The sequence below is a fragment of the Passer domesticus genome, chromosome Z (genome assembly GCF_036417665.1).
Source record: "Passer domesticus isolate bPasDom1 chromosome Z, bPasDom1.hap1, whole genome shotgun sequence".
In the NCBI taxonomy this organism is placed as follows: Eukaryota; Metazoa; Chordata; class Aves; order Passeriformes; family Passeridae; genus Passer; species Passer domesticus.
Genome location: NC_087512.1, coordinates 21,371,803 through 21,388,350, shown reverse-complemented (window position 1 = coordinate 21,388,350; position 16,548 = coordinate 21,371,803). Strand labels below are relative to the sequence as shown.

Here is a 16,548-nt window from a genome sequence, read left to right as displayed (position 1 = left end):
CATATTTATTAATGAATATAATATATATATTATTCATGGAGTTTCCAGTTTCCCCCTACCATTACCATTCTAGATATTTTTAATGTAAAAGAAAAAAAAACTATTGTAAGATGGAGACTACTTAGAAAAATTAGGAAAACCTGAAAGGAACTGACTAAGGAATTAAATCTTTTTTAAAAAGTGATTTTTGCAGGTGCCCCACCTCTAGTGGAATAAAGCTTGGATGTTAATGAATGCAAATAGCTTAGCAGGTGTTTGAATTTGTCTTTTAAACTCCATCACTGATGAGGATTTATTTTGTTCTTAATGACATATTTATATGCTTTCAGAGGTAAAAAGTATTTGAAAATACACCTGCTGATGCTGGTGCCACTTTGAGCTGATTTGATTGCTGTGTACGTGGGTTAGCTTTGATAGTACATTACGTGGCTCCACCTCACTTTCACAGGATTAATAGAACTCTCAGTGCTTTTGTTGGAGTCCATGAAATGCACGAGTAATCCACAGTTCTTGAAATAAGAGCCTTTCCATCAGTTTCTGTAGGCTTTGAATCAGATTCAAAGCTTGGCATTTGCTATCCAGAAGCAGCAGCAAAAGTTTGCATACTAGGGAGGATTTCCACACTATCTACACGAGGTCAGTTCTGCAAGACAAAGAAGCTCTAATGAGAACTCCTCATTGTCCCTACACAGATGGGACAGTGATGCAAGTCACAAACGTTTAATTTTGATCAAAGTGTTACTCTTTGTATGAGAGTTACAGAAATGGAAAATGTTGCTTAGGATGATTGCTATTTTATGGTTACAGGTGGTTTGAAGACTGATCACAGTTTTCTGACATTAGTGTTCCCGGTGGGATAACCCATGGTAAATATCTAGAAACGTGGAATACACTGAGGGAATATTAACTATGGAATGTGCGTATAGGAATGCAGCACAGACACTGAACAACTGAACCAGTAATCCTACAAATGGGCAGAAACAATGCACTGAGGGAAACCAAGGAGGTGGGAAAAGCTAGGGTAGAAAGGCTACAAAGGGGAAAGGACTCTTTAAAGTTAGTATTCCCAAAAGAAATTAAAATGCAGGTAAAGAGATCCTCTTTAATTTTTTCATTAGGAATCCCTGCATCTTGCAAGCCAGATCCGTCACCTGGTCTAAGAGGAAAACCAAGAGTCTCTCAGAATGAGAACATACCCAAAAGAGATGTTTTGGCCCAATGTACAAAAAGTTACATGCTACTTCCTTCTACTGGGAATCTTAGTCAAAATGTGATACTTAGGGCAAGTGTTCTTCAGAAATTTTGTTCCTTTAGGGATAGAAATTCTTGGAAAACTGTTCAGAACTATTTTTCATTATCATGGTTGTAAAAATACTTATAGTATATTTATAATTTATTTGGTTATATATCTTCACCCTTATTTTGTCCTGAGTACTAATTAATAAAGCTTGTTGACTGACAATGAGAATCAATAACTCAAGGGCCGACCCTGAAATAAAACAGCTCTAAATGAGATAAATAATGATAAATGTGAAAGAGTAATAAAACGTAATAAAATGTGAAAGAGTCTGTCAAGATATCATTTCACCATAATCCATATTACATGGAAAGCATGAAAAGTCTAGAAATCTTTGTTTGCATTGTTTATACTGCTATACTGGACAACTGTTTTCCTAAAGTATGTAACGTATATGAACTAACATTTTCTGTTTAATTTTCCTACTTACTGAAATTTTTTCTGCTAAAATTATGCTTTATGTTATTCATGAATATTTTCTTAAAAAGAAGAGCTCTTTGAACTCTCTCACAGAACTGCAATGTCCCTGCAACAGAGAACACAGTAATTGGATACTTTTATTAGCAGAATGCAGAACAATTATTTTTGTTATACAACCTAGCTAGTCGCAGTGGAGACAATGACGACAACACTGAGACTATGATTATCAAGTTACAGCTCAGAGGTGATTCCTAACAAAGACATTTGGAGATTTAAAAAGAACATCTTGAGCTGCAGAAAAGAGGAGAAACAGTAGGGAAGAGAAGGACTGAGAAGAAGGTATCTGGAGATAAAATGCACAGTTTTTCTGGTCAGTAAATAGTCTTCAGGTTGTGTGGAATAAAAACTGTATCATACATCCTTGTGAAACTGCTCTGCCTTCCTACACTGTCTCTTGCACCTTCCTCTGCAGAAGCTGGTGCTGTTCATGTGCTCTCAGGAGTCAATATACTCCATTGGCTGAGACAGCACAGCATCTCCCTTCTCTGCTCAGAAGTGTTTCAAGTTTGACTTCCCACTAAATATTTTTCTAGTATACAAACATGGGTAATGAATTTCATTTGAAATTAAGGTCATCCAATTTATTTCCAGTTTATCCCTTTATTTGTTCTGATTTTTACAAGAGAAAGTCATGGGACAATAGCTATTGATCTGTGTCGGTGTTCTTGGTAACTGGAATGAGACAGCTGGTTACTCACAGCTGCTACAGCCCACTCTGATGACAGGCTCCGTTTTCTCCCCAGAGTGTATGCATGCAAAAATTCTTTATCTGCTAGATTAATTTTACATTAAATTTACAGCTTCAGTCCCCATGAAGACAGTGAGTTTAATAATTCAGCGACACACTCAGAATGCATCTGATGAAAGTATGCCAAAGGAGAGATGTTTAACCCAATACACTGCTAACCTGGAATGGTAAAGATTAAGATATTCAGCATGTAATTACCAATGTTAAACCCTGCCACATCTTCTCATCCTCTTGACCCCATCCTTTTCACTCTGCTGTCATGCACCTTATTCAAAGAGACATGTATAACCATCTTTAGTAAGAAACTCTGGAGTGACCTGAAGGATCTGTATCTATACGAGAAACTTAATGAAACTTTAAAAGTTTCAAAACTCTATTATTCAAGCTATCACACAGCTTGATTGTCTCTGACCCACTTAACCTGTGCCTAATGGCATTTTCCCAAACAATCCCCAAGTCACAGTTTAGGAATTAGGAGGACCTACAGGAATTTGCACAGAACTATTCCTCTCTAGCAGAAAAGAGGATTAAAAAATGCGGGCATGGGCTTTCTGTGGCATATGGCCAGGGCCAGAGATTGGTTTCAGACATACATTAATTCCCAGATATTGTTACAGCCAAAGAGAATATGTTATGTTTTTCTGATACAGATACAGGGGATGGGCTGGTTCTATGGCAGACTCACACTCCTGCTGATGAGTTTTTCTGAGGTCTACAAAATAGTTTCTCTTTTTTGTACTTTCTGTCTTACTTTGTTGCTCACCATTGACCTCTGTGTCAGGTGATACATTCTATTTATTCCTCTTACTTCTACGGTCCTGTTCAAATTTTTCCATATATTTTTTGAACTCTTATCTCAAAGTTCCATGTTTCTCAAAAAATCAGCCCTGATTTTTCTTGCCCATTTCTATCTTTTACCCATTTTTCTCCCTTCCATTCTTTCTAAGCTCCTTCAGTATACTGCAAAATACAACAATTTACTCCCTTTCATCTGCTTTGGATGTCTTCCAATCTGACTTTCTCTGTTTTCACACTGACACCATTCTTACTAGTCTTGCTAATGACAAATACATTTCCAAAAACCTGCCACTTCTTTGTCTTCAACATCTTCAAAGAACAATCCTTATAATCTCCATCATTATGGCCAAACATTTCATTCATGCACTCATGCATGCTGCCTTGATTAGTAAAGGATTCTCCAAAGCTCAGTCATTGCCCTCATCAGTCCACATAAATCACTGTTTTGGATTTCATCCTCATTGTCTAAATCTTTGAATGTTAACTCCTCTCATCAGCTATGTTCACTGGCTTCCTGTCCAAAATTTTTTTGACCTTGAGAATATTCTCAGACTCAAGGGGCTCTTTTTGTCTTCTTCAGGCAGCCACCCTTTGTCTTACATGTCTGCTTCCTTCTTCTGTTGTGTCTCTATTCCTTGTCTCATTGGCTTCCTCTACAAATTATGACTGTTTTGATTTTATTGACAAAATCATTATCTCTCTCACACAAACTGCATTCTAAAGACTTGCTTGTGGCCTGTAGTAAATTAAGATGAATATTTTCTTTTCTCCTTATCTTCAGTGTTTTTTTCTTTTCTAACCTTAAGAAAATTCTAATTACAGATTTTTATACATAAATTTACTGAGTGCTCTGCTGAGTGGTTCGGCATTGATCACCACACCAGTTTTTTACACCACCTCTGGAAAAATGCCACTCTTCGGTATCCAAATTAAAGTACTCATATATTTTTTAAGTAGTCAAAGAGTTTCTGATATACCTTTTAATTTAAATAGAAACAATATATCAATTTTCAGTATAGTACTTGGAAATTACATGCACAAAGCAGGCCTCTCCAATACTTCATGAGTAAGTGAACTATGCTCAGTAAGTGAGTAAGCAAGCTATGAAGTGAATAAGCAAAACAAGCAAAAATACTATGTTGAATAAGCAAACTCCATCTTCCTTAGAGGGCCTATTTTTACTTTCTTGTTTTTTTGTTTCCATGCCAGTGGTAAAAAAACTTCCTTTGCATAGAAGATGAAGCAATACTGGAAATTACATGGAGAAAGCCTAGAACATTTCTAGCTGAAATTAGTAAGTTGTCTGAACTAGTTGTGGGAAACTAGTGATTTATTTTTTTTTTTGTATCATGAATACATATCAACAATCTTTAATTTTGATAGATCTCAGAAAGTTTTATGTGGTACTAAGCAGACATGGTTGTACGAAATAGCTCTTTACTACTGATGAGGCATAAAGACCTTTTCTCCTTAGGCAGTAAGGGAGCACTGGAAAACATGCAGACCTTTTAAAATCACCTCAAACATCATTATGTTTATGATCTAGACTTAACTGCAATCTGAAATTACCAGTAACAAAATAAATAATTATTGATTTAGAAGAGCAACAAAGCACGTGAAGGGTCTAGAGAACAAGTCCTGTGATGAGCTTCTGAGGGAGCTGGCATTGTGCATCCTTGAGAAAAGGAGGCTAAAGAATGACCTCATCACTCTCTACCACTGCCTGAAAGGAGGCTGTAGACAGGTGAGGGTCAGTGTCTTCTCCCAGGAAATGCATGACAAGATGAGAGAAAATGGCCTCAAGCTGCATCAGGTGGAGCACAGGTTGAAGATCAGAAAGAATATCTTCACTGAAAGAGTTGTTAAGCACTGGAGTGGGGTGCCCAAGGTGGTATATTTGGGTTTTTCTCCCTTTGTTCTCCTTTCACTCTTCTTTTTCCTCTCTCTTTCCAGCTGCTATATATTTAAAGAAGTCAAGATCCCTGTGGATACAAAGCAGTAGATTTTTTTCCTCTATCCACAAATTGTTTTTACAGGTTAAGAACTAAGAACATGAATAGACAAAACTAGTATTTACAGCAGATTTAGATACTTGGATCAGTGACCAAGCCAAGTTTTACACTACCAGAGCAAATTATCTTTGACTGCAATCACATGAAACAGCCGGATTTTCTGTGAAACCAGAATAAAAATACTCGTTGTCTATTTCACAGGACCACGAGACAGCCTCCTTTCCTCCTCCTCCTCAGGCAGCCTTATAATGTCATCATTTTCAGGATAGCAAGGCAGGATATAAAAGCCATTCTGAATTCAGATACAGTCTTGGGATCTTTATAAGGGAGTCTGCCTTTATTTGAGCCTTGGTGGGATAGCCCTCCCACTGAAGATACTCCTGGAGAGTCAAAGACCTTTACTGAGCTAGGAAATGGACTGCACAGCATTCTTGAAACCCTGCTATGGATCAGCTTTGCCTAAACCATTTATTTTGTCTGAATACTTTCAAGTATCCTAAACATGTAATTTCTGCACTTAACTAACCTTGTAGTTAGAAAGATCGTGATGCCATTTCCCTTGCAGTTCTTTTTTTTCTCTGATTCAATCTCAAATATTTCTTGTTTTAAATACTGTCCCTTTTTTGTTGAATGATCCTTATATACACAGTCTCCTAAGCTGCCCTATGCTTCTATTAATGTTAAGCACCTTTCTTCTTCAAAAACCTGTGGGTGCATGGGTCTGAGGTACTCCAGACTAATTCTGTGCACAGTCCTACAGTTTGGCCAGTGCCCATGGGCCTGTCATGTCCCTCATGAGCTGGCAGGCTTTTGCTGGGAACCTGGTGCCAAAGCACCTTCAATCTTTGTGCTGCCAAATTCCTGCCATTCCCAGTGCTGCAGTCAGCTTGCTCTCCTTCATCCTGGGGCCACAGAGCCATGTCACATGCTGAAATCCTCACAGGGCAAGGCAAGGATGAAGACAAGTAGCAGAGTACAGCACTACTGACTGCCCAGATGCCCTGGACTCTACTTCTTAATAAAGTAAAGTTATTTAAATAAATGGAAAATATCTTAACTTCGCCAGGGAGAGAGTGTGTATGCCAAGCAGTGCAGAGCCAAACCCTGGATTCTGACACTTCCACAGTATCTCCAGCTTCCCTGCATGCACTCTACTCAGGCTCATGATGTGGCGTTGTGTGTTTAAAAAAACTATAAGTTGAAGTTGTTGTTAATTATTCTTTGTTAGTTTGAACAATGGTTTGTTCCTTTCCCCCCGTGTAACCCCTTGTAATGGTTTGTTCCGGAGTTGTTTTTCCCCGTTCTTCCCGCCACTGGCCTGCCTGTCAAAGTGAGAAGTCCCCTGTTCCTCCCCCTAAGTCCCTATTTGGTTATGTCAATCTCTGTGGTGCTGCCTCCTACCCTTGTCCGTCATGTTAACCCCCCTTCCTTTTTTCGAGAAACTTCTATGTCTCTCATCTGTAACTTAGTTCCTGATTTGTCCTCGAGGCTTCCTCCCTCCCCCACATGCTTCTTATTGCATCTTTTGTATTGCGTCAGCCTACCTCTACCCTCGACCATTGGTTCCCTCATGTTTCCACACCCCACGCCCCCTCACTTTATAAGGGCTAGCCAAAGCCCTCCTCCTTTGACATTTGTCCCTGGACCCTCCTTGGATTAAAGTCTCCTTGGAACCCATACAAGTGTCCCTTCCTTCTTTCCTTTATCTCGGGACCTCGTATCTCACCATAGCCTGCGTCACCCACGCCGCGGCTGTCACCGCTACCCGGGCAGTCTCGACGAGAGCCTGGGAGCGGCCAGTCTTGTAGCGCCCCTCTGCGGCCTCACAAGGAGCAGCTAGCCGGCACCCCTTCGCTCCGAGCGACCGCAGCGTGTGTGAGCTACACATGACTCACTGTGGCATGGCCTCCTACAAAATTACTGTCCCTGTCCTTTAGATTTCTGTATGTTAGAGAGAGATTTCAAAAGTCTTTCCCTAATACTTTAGTGCAAATAGTTAGTTCTGCCTACACTGTTTAAGAAAGAAACACTGATAATTAATAAGCAGGAAAGTAAATAACAAAGTCATTTAAACCTATAGTTTGGGCCCGTTGGAATGGATAACACATAAAACTGTCAGGAGGAGGAGAAGATAGCTTTACTTCTCTGTGAGATGTCTGAAGAACTAGGAAAAGACTGCTGGATTTAGCTTTGTAGTGGAGAGAAGAGGGGAAAAGATTCAAATTTCCAAGGCTCAGATGACACGTGTACACTAGACAAGCAGTTAAAGATGCCTTATAAGAAAATCTATGAGCTCACATTTTTAGGGAGGACTTATACCTGTGAGTATGTGCACCCAGGCTCTTCTGCATGTGCCTAACTAACCTCTATTCTTAGAAGTCCCTTTGCATTTACAAAGATGCCATTTTTACCCAGAATGGGAATATATTTTTTCTTTGGCTTTCACAGTTGAACTATCACCTTCGCCTTTGTCTGTATATGCAAGTCTCTGCTTGCATATCCAGTTATAAACAAGTCCAGTACTGGAGACATCTCTAGGCAATATACTTTATGTCAGAGTAAACTAAGAGTGACAAATGAGGCTTCTTGTTGATCTTCTTCCAATTAGTAAAGTTCCGTGACAAAAAAAAAGGTTTCCTATCCATGCTAGAAATACACTGGATCCGAGTAGTCAGAATTTTATGAGAGGGTGTGAAAAACAGCAGTTCAAGTAGTCCCCATTCCTGGGGAGATCCTGCATTACAGCTTTTGCAGCGCAATACAAAGTAGGGTTTTGTCATTCATCATTCACAGCTCTATTCCTGTACAAAGCAACAGACTGTTTCTCTCAGCTTGCTGAGTCACCTCTGAAAACACAGTGAAGCTCTCAGAGCATATCTGATATGGTGACATCAGATATGGCGACAACCAGAACCTTAATTCATTGCTTCGAGAAAAGCATTCACGTTTGAGTCTGTGATGTTGCATAAAGGTAGAATCACAGAAATCCCCACACCTGAATAGCAGAACACTATAGCATCCGATATATTAATATCCATAATGTTTAATCCAAAAATTCAGGGGAAGAGTTTGTAGTCCTTTAGGAATTAACTGCAGACTCTTTGCATGTAATGTGCTGCAGATGGCAGATGGCAGATCACAAGCAGATGGCTTGGGGCCTGCTCCAGGTCTTTTCACTTTTGCATAAATATGCTTCTTTTTCATTTCCACATTAAGGTGTAATAATGGTTTAAATCTTTCCAAACTAGTGGTCACCCTGACATACACAGCTCTCACTCCCATAAGCAAATTGTTACTTTGAAAAAGGTATGTTTGAAAGATACTATAATTTTTTAATTCTCTGAACTATTGGGTTTTATCTGGTTAATCTGCTGGCTTCAGGTTAACTACATTTTCTTTTTCAAAGACTATTTATGTGTCTTGAATAATTTAATATGTAGACATTAAAGCCAGAATACCTTTTCTGTTTTTAGCTTCGCTTAAGAGGAAAGGGTGTTTTTTTGACACAGTTAAAAAAATAAATAATGGAAAGATAATATAATATTTCAACTCTATTATTTTTAAACTACTTTACTATTAAAAATGTATTGATGAAATGTTAGCTTTAGCATACTGTATCCACTGTGGATGTTGTTTTCAAGGAACTTTGCTTTATGGGATTTACTCTGTCAGTTGTGTTTACTTATTAATTCAACTGCTATGTGCATCCAGCTGATTAGTAATTATTTATTATTTTCTAGAATTGATTTGGATTTCATCTGCTTCTTTAGTCCTCAGAGTATTTAATATACTTTAGTTGACAGTAAACTTACCAGTTAGTCTATTAATAGATTAAAAATACTATTCTGTTGGCACCTAATGATGTGAAATATTGTCTTAGTTTGCAAATGTAAGATATGGGGGGGGGGGGGGGGTGTGTCTATTGCCATCTGTTAGAGGTGGGGCAGTTATCCTCTGCTAATTGGGCAGTTTTCTTTATCACTCCCACAATCAACCCTCCCTCGGGGAGACATCTTCTGTTCATGGGCCATTGAGTGTCACTGCATGACTGATAAAATTACATCATCCCACTGTGAGATGCTCGGCCCAGGGGGAGAAGCCAAGCATTCCTACCTGGATATAATCTGAGATTTGGAACACCAGAGCAGCCTTTTCCCACTGGATTCCCGGAGGAGCAGCTGTCTTCTCCACTGGATTCCCAGAGGAAAACCAGGCCCATCTACACTACCCCAGGACCTTCAGAGGAAAACTCCACCCTTCTACAGGACCACTGCTCCAACAGAACCACACCTGTCACTGCAGGAAGACTGCAGCCTCCATTTAATGGGAGTGCTACCAACACCCTGAGCCACAGGTGAAGATGTTTAGTCCATCCTGTTGCAGTGGGTTTGAATATCTTTAGTCTCTCCCTGCCTGTTGCAGTGGCAGTTTGAAGAAGTTTTGTCTATGTCTGAAGTTGTTTACCTCATGTCTAGCTGTGGCAGTTCGAATAATTCCAGCTTTTTCTCTGTCTGTCCCCAAAAATCCTGCTCCTTTGTCTACAGAGTTCCCTATCAGTTGTGGTTTCTCCTCTCTGCCATTGGTCTATATCCAGGTTATGTTTACAGTAAGTTTCCTGCTCCCTCCTACATAAAAGCCACTCTTTTCTCTGCTTCCCTGCTCTTTTGCCGCTGTTCCACCTTCAAGTTCCACTGCTCCCACTTCCCACCCACCACCAGCCAAAACCAGCCACTTCAACCAAATTCTCCGCTGTGAGAGAGAAGAGCGTCTGCTCGGTGCAGCAACAGCTGCCATCTCATTCCAGTGACGGGAAAGCCCCACTGCCGCCTGCACTGCTGCCCTGCACTGCTGCTTTTGCCACGTGGGCAACAGCAGCCCGAGCAGCTCCTGCTCACAAGAAGGACTGCCGCTGCTGCTTCTGCTGCTGCCTGCGAGATTGTGTCACCTGTCTGGCCTTGGCGCTGCTCCTGCTGAGGGAAACAATAACTGATCCCACGTGGCACCGCTTTTGGATGGGAGAGAAATAAAGGCAACTCTGAAATAACCAGTATAGAGTCCTTGCTTCTTCCTTCACCTCTATCTTAGGCATAGGGTCTACGTTTTTTGGCTGCTGCCGGTAGTTTGGATCCATACCAGTGGCTGACCCACAATTCCTGCTTGCCCACGGTGGAGCTGGAACACGGCAATCCCTGGCACATGCGCGCTGAAAGCGAAAGGAGCTCAGAGCGCGTGGGTGACCAGTGCCACTGCTCCTCCCACGATCACAGCGTGGGCCTTACACAGGGTGTAAGGTCGTATTCTGACTCTGTCACTATTGGTTAGCATTACTGTGTTTTTGTTTTTATTTTTATTTTATTTTTATTTTTATTTTATTTTTCCTAATAAAGAACTGCTATTCCTATTCCCATATTATACAGACATGAAAGCCCCTTAATATTTCACAGGGAGAGGGTTTACATTTTCCATTTCAAGAGAGGCTCCTGCCTTCCTTAGCAGAGACCTGTCTTTTCAAACCAAAGACAAATATTTAAGAGTTTTTTCAAATGTTGTCAGATGGATGACTCCAATTAGGAGCTATGAACCAGATTTGCAACAGTGTTAGGTATCAAAGGTTTCCTTTAGTATTTACTAAGGAATACTAAAGGTATCCAAAGATTCCCTATAGTATTTACAAAATTGTATGATGCTCGCCAATTTTTAATCAGAAAACACCAACCTGCTTAGAATTTTGTTACTTGCCTGAATATATCTGAATAAATTTTGAAAATATATTCATATACCCCACAAGAGTTTATATCTGTCCTTCCATACTATACTAAGATATCATCTGGTCCTGAATATGACATGACAACCCAAAGAAGGTGCATTTGTGTATTTTTGACAATATTGGATCTATTATTTCCTCCATTGCTAAATATCTCAATTCACCTTATTTCACTTGGCAGCATCTCACATTGGCATTTGAATTAAGATGGAAATACAGGGAAATCCCACTTTTTTAACCCCCAAAATATGAAATCTGTGCTTAAAAGAAAAAGTAAATCACTCCCAGGATGAGGCTAATTTCTCATAATTTTGGGGTACTTATATCTTCTTAGGTATTTATGATCTTTCCATTGTCAATAGAGTCTGGGAGATGATGTATCTGGCTATATGAAGATGTTTGCAAAATGATGAGAAAAATGATACGTTATACTGTACTGAATGTTTAGACAAAATTCCCATCAACCATGATGTGATTTTAATACTTGTCTAACATGGTGACACCTAGTGTTAAGAGAAATTGATCCCACCAAAAAGAAGATTTTCTTTTAGAAAATCTTAAAAAAAAATAACTTCAATTTTGGCTGGCACCTGTTAGACAATTCATGGTGTTTCTGCTGTTCTCTGGCCTATTCAAGAAACCAACCTTGCAAGACTTATCTGGTTTAGAAATACGATGTTATATTGATAATGAGACAGATTTTCGTTATTGTACCTTTAGGGTTAGTTTCTTTTTGAAGATTTTATACTATTCCATTTAAAATTCTTCTGGAGAGACAAATACTACATGCCAACTCTATCAATCATACCTGCATATCCAATTTCACCTATAAAGCACTTCAGTAGTTACGTTGATTCTTCCCATTACATAGGACTTAGCTCTGTATCTGCTGATTCTATTTATTAAAGTGTCTAGGACTTGACCAGACAAGTAGTTTTCTACAGTTTTTAAAACTTCGCTAAAGCTATTTCTAAAAATTCTTTTCAAATTTGCCCCTTTCCATTCCTCTGCTATGAAATAGTTGAGCTGTCATTCAATATCTTAGTGCAATCACATTACAACACCTCCTGAGTGACTAAATGGTTCTTCAGTCCTGCTAGTGATAACTACATGTTTTATGAGTAAGTAATGATAAATGATTAAAAAAATGGTTTGAAGAATGTGTTTCAGACTCTCACTCATAGAGAGTGGTTCAGATACAGAACTTGCCCAGTGTCCTTCCACAGTGACACTAACATAAATAATTTATTTTATTTTCTGCTACTGCTTTTCCTTTTCACACATTTAACTGAATGACGCTTTCAGACTTGATCTGAGTCTCACTCTCTGATTAAATTTTACCTCAAAGTCTATCCATACTCTATACTGTTAGCTTTTTTTCAGAATCAAATGTATTACACTGCTTCTAATATTAGAGAATTTCTGTATTTCCTGTTTCTGTCAGTCTGTTGTACATCCTGGCCACTATGGCTGAGTGGTTTTCTTTATAATTACATCCTGGTCCAGATTCTGTTTATTGATGAGGATTAATTTTTTTTTTCTTATGTAAAATCAGTCTTTCTAAGTAGATGGGTTTCCAAAAAGTAAAAACTTCTACTGTCAAAGCACAGAATATTTTTCTTGCCATAAAAGCAACCAAGTTTATGAAGACCAAAATCTCCATCCTGTTACATTTTTGGCTCTCTTTCAGCATGTACATCAACACGTGGGCCAATATTTCTAGTAGACCATTACTACTCTTCCATTTAAAAATGGTGGAGCTTTTTATATATATTTTGTAATTCTTGTTCATATTTTTAACAATTTGCCTTCATTGGCTCTAAACCCTTCTGATCCAGAATATGTCAGAAAGTGATACAAGAAGTGTTGTTCCATGGTTAATATTCTCTCTCATTCCCATTAATCTGATTTTATTTTTTGATTCCTCAAGTAATGATTCCATCAGTAGCCCATTAAAAACTAAACATTGTTAACCATCTTCTTAGGTTCCTAATATTGTCACAGAACTTTTATATTTACTTTTAAGGTTGATGCTTATTTTTTGATATGTGGTAGAAGAGGACTTGTAGAAACAACTCTTCACAACCTTCCAACTATTTTGTTTTAAGATCTGTTCTACATTTTTGAACAATTCAGAACACTTTTATTTTTCTTCCTACAGAAAGTGTCATACCAAACTTTTTGCTCTTCTTTCCTGTTTAATCATTCCATAGTCTCCAATGCAAATAGCTCTCTAGTTGATATTTCAGTGTCACAACCTGCTTCTGTTTTGGTTTAGATAGAAATAGGAAGAAATGTCTTTCCTTAAGTGTCCAGTTATACCCATGCTTCATCAGCAGTGCATTATCCATGGACTGTTTCCTCAACCATTCAACAATGCCACTCTGGTCTTAGAGGTCATAGTCAAACTATCCTTTTATTAAGTTCAACAGTCTATTATTCTTATTTCATTAGCCACACAGAGACCACAAGAATGGTTGAGACCACCATTAGCCACAAGAATGGTTCCTACACGACGCTATTCTTGATATTTTGTGCAGATTGACACCTCTGCCTCAGCAGGCCTGTACCAAATAATGTGTAACTATACTACCATGCATCCCTGGTTTAACAAGCCCAGGTGTGCTTGTGTCTGGCCAGAGAAGCCTTCCCTCTCCTCATCTCAACAATCACTCTAGAAAATATTCTCCCTCTGGAGAGATGGCAATGAAATGGTATTTTGGGCTCAGAAAGGTGAAAAGCCGCTGCTTGGTGTGTGGAACTCTCACTAGCTTTTATAATCATAAAATCCCTGAGTTTTATCTATAAAAGCTACTTGCCAGTGAGCATCACTCGATAAGACCAAATCAGACAAAAATTACCAGCTTCTTCACATTTCTGCTAGGAAGTGGATAAATGCAATACCAGTATTAAAAGACCAAGTTGACAAATATAATACCTTTGAGAAACTTTTGCAAAAAACATAAGATGATATTATGATATAGTAGGTAAAAGTACTTGCAGATTTCCCATAGAACCCTCATTGTCCATCTTTCTGGTGCAGAGCTAAATCTCATTCCATAACTTATTTTCAATGGCTTTTGTATTGTCTGTGTTTTTAAGAATTTCATTCACAAAATAAATGCTGGAAAAGATGCTTCCATCAAAAAAAAAATTATGTCCAAAGTCTTTGGACTTAAACATACCAAAATGAAAAGTTTTTACAATTGATGGTGGGTTTTTGGTCAGAGATCTTTTTCTTCTTTCATTTCTTTCATAAAGGAAATTACCAAGTTTTGTTACCTAAACAACTGTTTCTCAAAAATGGCATTAAAATATGGGAACTTAAGTTCGGAATTCTTTAAAATTGTCTTTGTAAGAATCTATCAAACTCTCTAGATGAAAAAAACACCTTGAATTGTAATTCAGCTAAAGAAATTTGCGACTGCTTTAAAACAGATATAATTTGCAGTTAAAAGAAAAATAAAGAAAATTTCCTTTTCCTTATGAGCAGCTATTTTATTGTCAGTCATTCTTGTGATGTCTAGTGATGAAATAAATTACTCACTAGATCAAGTAGCTTCATACACAGATTCAGACAAGAAAACAGTAATAAAAGCTTGTGAAAATACAGCTTTTTGAATTGTTATAAGATGAAAAATTCAAGTACTGTGTGAAAATGAAATCTACCTATAAAGGTTTTTTTCCCCTTAAGTATCTAATCACTGTATCTAGGCACACATGCACATAGGAGAAACAATCTGAAAACAAATTACACTCAAATATCTCTGGAACAATCTCATTGTAACAACACATATACTGATTAATATTCTAGCCAGAAGGAAGCTGACTGGAAGTCTTTGCCACTCATTTTCCAGGACTAATTTTGTTTATTTGTTAGAAGATACGGTCAAAGAACTGCACATTTTGTACAGTGTTTGTCCAAGGAGTTAGTCACAGACTGCAGCAAGTGTGCCACAGCACAGACCAAGTTTCTGTGAGACTGTGGTGAACAGCTCATCACAGCTGGTGTGTGAAGGGGGAGCTGTTCACTTCATTGCCTGGGAAGAAGAAAATGAGGAGAAGCCATTCCTTTCAGAAAACTGCGGCTCAGATCCAGTGGAGTTGTAGTATTTCAGTTCTTTGCAATCTTGAGAAAAAACATTTACTGTCTGAGAAATGACAAAGTTATTTTTAAGCTCTATTCCTGTACTTTTAGGAAACTGTATTATACTTTTTTATAAATGTGTGTATATATACAAAATACATACATACAACATACACAAAACCCGACATTGTTTATAAATTATCAGGTAAAATCCTCTTAGATTAGAAGAGAGAGTCAAAGATTTGAAGTCATTAACACAGTATTAAAGTTGCTTCTGATAGAAAAAACCTAATAGCTCCATATAAATACAAGAGATACATACAGTTTGGGAGAAGGCCTACCCTTAATGTTTCTGGCTGTTCCTTTACTGCATTATTGTACCAGGAAGGCTGCCCCTACCCAGGAAGATCTGGTCAGATTAGTTATATCTGGGGGACTCAAGTGACATATGTCTGCTGCATATACAAAATTTTACATTACTTTTTTATTTCATTTATTGCATGTTATGATACTGTTAGTTCATAACAGACCTAACCTCCAATATTGTGTACTTAACTGGGCAATCACTTTGGCTCTTATTTTCATGAAGGATTGGGCAGCACTTTTTCTAAGTCCATCTTGCTTGAAATTACACAAGCACAGGAGTTTTATGGGAGTGAATATTGCTGTTCTATATGTAGCTATCCAACCTGCTACACTTAAATTTATGACAGCACTTTCTGGGACAGAAAGTCTTAAGACTCTTATCCTCAACAGGCAGACTCTATAAAGCAAACCATTCCTTACCTAGAAATTTCAGTATGCTGAGAAAAATTATTCAGCTGGACAATGAAGCTCTATGACCCCACCTTACAATACCAGATTAAATAAAACAAGAAGGCAGGAGAAAACTTTATAGGTTTGTTCTTTTCAGAATTATCTGTTAGGAAGACATTTTATGGATTTTTTTATTATTTTAGTAAATCAAAATGGAATGCTGGGAAAGTGTTTTCATAGTCAGGGATAACTACAATGTGTGTTGCAAAATTTCACATGGTCATGTTTGCAGGTCTGAGGCAAGTAGGAGCATAAATAATTCCATCTCTTTCCAGTTAATGAGTACAGATTCCGAGAACATTTGACTTGGTGGAAAAAATAGCATACACAGTGAGTCACATTCAGCAAAACAAACAGTACTTTGCTTTCCTTGTTTGATGCTTGAATTTTTATATTTGAGGAACAAAACCTGCCGCAGTCCTACTGAGGTCCTACCAGTCATTCCATTACACCTGAGTAGCTCCATCTCTTGCTCCTCACTTTATATGAAAGAAGAAAGCTGCAATTAGAAGATATGGTTCCTCTCAATAGGAGAAACACACAATT

The 16,548-nt window shown here is 38.2% G+C and overlaps 1 long non-coding RNA gene across 1 annotated transcript; it reads right to left on the bottom strand.

Moving 5' to 3' along the window:
• Positions 1-4,585: 4,585 nt before the first annotated feature.
• Positions 4,586-7,209, bottom strand: LOC135291122 (uncharacterized). The gene is made up of 2 exons (XR_010353988.1): positions 7,062-7,209; positions 4,586-5,305 (listed from the first exon to the last, which is right to left on the bottom strand). It is a non-coding gene; the product is annotated as an uncharacterized LOC135291122 (long non-coding RNA).
• Positions 7,210-16,548: the final 9,339 nt, after the last annotated feature.